Source organism: Corvus brachyrhynchos, unplaced genomic scaffold (genome assembly GCF_000691975.1).
Source record: "Corvus brachyrhynchos isolate BGI_N302 unplaced genomic scaffold, ASM69197v1 scaffold211, whole genome shotgun sequence".
Lineage (NCBI taxonomy): Eukaryota > Metazoa > Chordata > Aves > Passeriformes > Corvidae > Corvus > Corvus brachyrhynchos.
In genome coordinates this window covers 426,359-430,569 of record NW_008236211.1, presented here as the reverse complement: position 1 = coordinate 430,569, position 4,211 = coordinate 426,359, and the positions used below count along the sequence as shown (strand labels likewise).

General features: G+C 57.0%; 1 protein-coding gene across 6 annotated transcripts in view; it reads right to left on the bottom strand.

The window, feature by feature from the left end:
* DTNB (dystrobrevin beta) overlaps window positions 1-4,211 on the bottom strand; it is a 121,634-nt gene that overhangs the window by 47,473 nt on the left and 69,950 nt on the right. The gene's annotated exons all lie outside the window — the stretch shown is intronic.

Below are 4,211 nucleotides of genomic sequence, written 5' to 3'. Positions count from 1 at the left end.
CCCCCGGGCGGGTTTGGCGGCTCCCCTCCGCCCCACCCCCCTGCCTGGGGAGAGACTCTCCAAGCCTGCATCTCCTGGGCAGCAGATCCCGGGCTCCTCGGTGCCAGGACCCCATGGAGTCACGGACAGTGGGAGCCAGTGCTGCACCTGCCTGTCACTGTGGTGTCACAGGGCTCCTGGTGAGCGACAGGCAGAGGAAACAAATGACAAAAATGGCTCAGTAACCTGGTTTACCAAGGAGGAGGAGCAGGGATCCAAGAACCAAGCTGCAGATTTATCTAACGGGAGACCCGGATTACTCAGTCTTTATTTAAAAATTATGTATTAAATAGTGCCCGAAAGCTGAAGGGGGGGTTCCATGGAGGGAATATTCCAGCCATTCTTCGGCCTGTGGGCAGCATTAAGGAGATGGCAATGGGCTGTTAGCAGTGCCCGGTGCTGAGGGAAGAGCAACCACACACTGCAACAAAGAGCAACCAACGTGGGCAAGACCTAATTGTTGTAACTCATCCACACAACTCACCCTAATTAGCCCCTCATCCATAATTGAGTGTTCCTCACCTCAGGCTGGCCTGAGCAGAGCAGCAGAGGGAGACAAGCAGATGAAGCTGTGATGCTGAAAGCTGTGATTTAATCACAGTTTGGATTGTTCTCCATTGATTTCCCCACTTTATCCACGCTCCAGCAGAGGCAGGGCAGGGTGGGCAGGGCCAGCACTGCCGCAGCAGCTCTCACTCAATAAGAGGGAGTTTTGGCCGCCCATCGGCTGCAGGGGGACAAGGGCAGCTCAGCAGAGCCCTTTGGGGGCCACAGCCACGTGCCATGGGCTGCTCCTTGCGCCGTTTCCTCCTTAGGAAGCCGCGGATGTCCGGGATTAACTCCCGGAGCTGCCTCAATGCTTTTGTCCCAGCCAGACTTGGAGCCGAGGCATTTCCCCCAGGGGTGTCCCGGGGGTGTCACTCACTCGGGGAGGGACATTTGTCCAGCACCAGCCCCCCAGGAACGGCTCCAAGGTTTTATCCCATTTGGGAAGACGCAGACACGGAGGGGCTGAGTCCGGTCTGTGGCCGCACTGTCCCATGGACAGCTCCCAGTGACCTCTGCCAGTGACTTCCAGAGAGGAGGAAGAAGCTTTGCCCGGGGCTGCTGGAGCTGGCCGGTGTTTCAGGGATCCTCTGCATTGCCAGCCCTCAGAGCACGTTAACCAGGAGAGCCCAGCCCAGCCCAGAGCCGGGCCTGGAGCGACGTCAGGAAACCGTTCTGCTCACAGCAAACCCCTCAAGGGCTCCCAGCACACACTGCTCCAGCTGGCTTTTGGAATCTCCGTGGACAAATATTCCGTAATTCCTTCAGGATGCTGGGTTTTTTCCATTCTTCACTTTCATTAATGTCAAATGAATTAAAGATTCACAGAAAAACCCAGGTGGGACGGGACCCTGGGAGGTTTCCAGTCCATGCAAAGCAGGGCCAATTCACAGAGACTGCTCATGAACTTGTCTTGTCGAGCTCCAAACATCTCCAAGGAGGAAGATCCCGGTTCTTCCCTGGCCAAACACTTGGACAACAACATCTGACCATTACCAGGGTGAGAAAAGTCTTTCTGAACATCCCCATGGACATGGCACACTGTCCCCATGGACAGAGCACACTGTCCCCATGGACACGGCACACTGTCCCCATGGACGTGGCACACTGTCCCCATGGACATGGCACACTGTCCCCATGGACAGAGCACACTGTCCCCATGGACACGGCACACTGTCCCCATGGACGTGGCACACTGTCCCCATGGACATGGCACACTGTCCCCATGGACAGAGCACACTGTCCCCATGGACACGGCACACTGTCCCCATGGACGTGGCACACTGTCCCCATGGACATGGCACACTGTCCCCATGGACAGAGCACACTGTCCCCATGGACACGGCACACTGTCCCCATGGACGTGGCACACTGTCCCCATGGACATGGCACACTGTCCCCATGGACAGAGCACACTGTCCCCATGGACACGGCACACTGTCCCCATGGACGTGGCACACTGTCCCCATGGACATGGCACACTGTCCCCATGGACAGAGCACACTGTCCCCATGGACACGGCACACTGTCCCCATGGACGTGGCACACTGTCCCCATGGACATGGCACACTGTCCCCATGGACAGAGCACACTGTCCCCATGGACACGGCACACTGTCCCCATGGACGTGGCACACTGTCCCCATGGACATGGCACACTGTCCCCATGGACAGAGCACACTGTCCCCATGGACACGGCACACTGTCCCCATGGACGTGGCACACTGTCCCCATGGACATGGCACACTGTCCCCATGGACAGAGCACACTGTCCCCATGGACACGGCACACTGTCCCCATGGACGTGGCACACTGTCCCCATGGACATGGCACACTGTCCCCATGGACAGAGCACACTGTCCCCATGGACACGGCACACTGTCCCCATGGACGTGGCACACTGTCCCCATGGACATGGCACACTGTCCCCATGGACAGAGCACACTGTCCCCATGGACACGGCACACTGTCCCCATGGACGTGGCACACTGTCCCCATGGACATGGCACACTGTCCCCATGGACAGAGCACACTGTCCCCATGGACACGGCACACTGTCCCCATGGACGTGGCACACTGTCCCCATGGACATGGCACACTGTCCCCATGGACAGAGCACACTGTCCCCATGGACACGGCACACTGTCCCCATGGACGTGGCACACTGTCCCCATGGACATGGCACACTGTCCCCATGGACAGAGCACACTGTCCCCATGGACACGGCACACTGTCCCCATGGACGTGGCACACTGTCCCCATGGACATGGCACACTGTCCCCATGGACAGAGCACACTGTCCCCATGGACACGGCACACTGTCCCCATGGACGTGGCACACTGTCCCCATGGACATGGCACACTGTCCCCATGGACAGAGCACACTGTCCCCATGGACACGGCACACTGTCCCCATGGACGTGGCACACTGTCCCCATGGACATGGCACACTGTCCCCATGGACAGAGCACACTGTCCCCATGGACACGGCACACTGTCCCCATGGACGTGGCACACTGTCCCCATGGACATGGCACACTGTCCCCATGGACAGAGCACACTGTCCCCATGGACACGGCACACTGTCCCCATGGACGTGGCACACTGTCCCCATGGACATGGCACACTGTCCCCATGGACAGAGCACACTGTCCCCATGGACACGGCACACTGTCCCCATGGATGTCACCCCGTCCCACAGCTCAGCAGGATGTTCCCCCACCAAGCTGCCATCCCAGCTTGGAAGAGGAAGGGAGATGTGCCACTGGCCGGGATAATGAGGAGCTGCCAGGATTCCAAGTGCTTTGAACACAGATTCCTCCAAAATAGGAGAAATCCACCCGTTTCAGCTGATGGGCATTCTGGACTGGGAATAAACAGTGGAGCCAGTAAATAACTCCAGATTCCCAGTGGCCGAGCTCTGGTTGGAATGGGAACCCCCCACTGTTCCCCTTTCCCTCTCTCTCTGCCCCACGTCAGTCCCTGACACTGCTCCAGCATCTGCCCTGGGATATGGGACTTAGGAAAAGAGAGCAGGAATTTCCTACAGGTCCTTGAGGAGCCTCAGCAAACTCCAAACCCAAAGAATTGCTCCACTTCTGACCCTCCTGGAACTGCTATGGCCACACAAGAGGGTGAGGTGATTCATGGCTCTTTAGCAGCCAGGTCCTTTCAGAACCAGTCTGTGACTCCTGAAGTTTTCGTATCACTTTGTGCAAAGAAGTCAAGCCATGACTAAGAGTTCTTCCAGCGTGACAGTGACTCAGCACTTACTGTCTCAACAGCTTGGATTTCACAGGATTACATGGAAATTTCCTCCTTTTCCATCTCAACCTGAAACTTGGCACTGTGTCCCCTTAACATTTCAGCATTCCTGGTGAACGGAATGACTTTGGACATGCAACTGCTCCACTGGGCAGAGGCAGTGGGAGCTGACAGTTTGAAAAGTTTCAGCAGCATGATTCTGTTTTATTGAAGTTTTACACAAATATCTGCCCACGTCCCTCTGCCAAAGGCAGGTTCTTGGCTGAACATGCCCTGAGGGAAATTCAGGAACGTGGGAGATGGTCCCTGCAAACTCTCCTCCCCTTCCCTACGGGTAAACCAGCAAGGACAGGGATCCCCCCA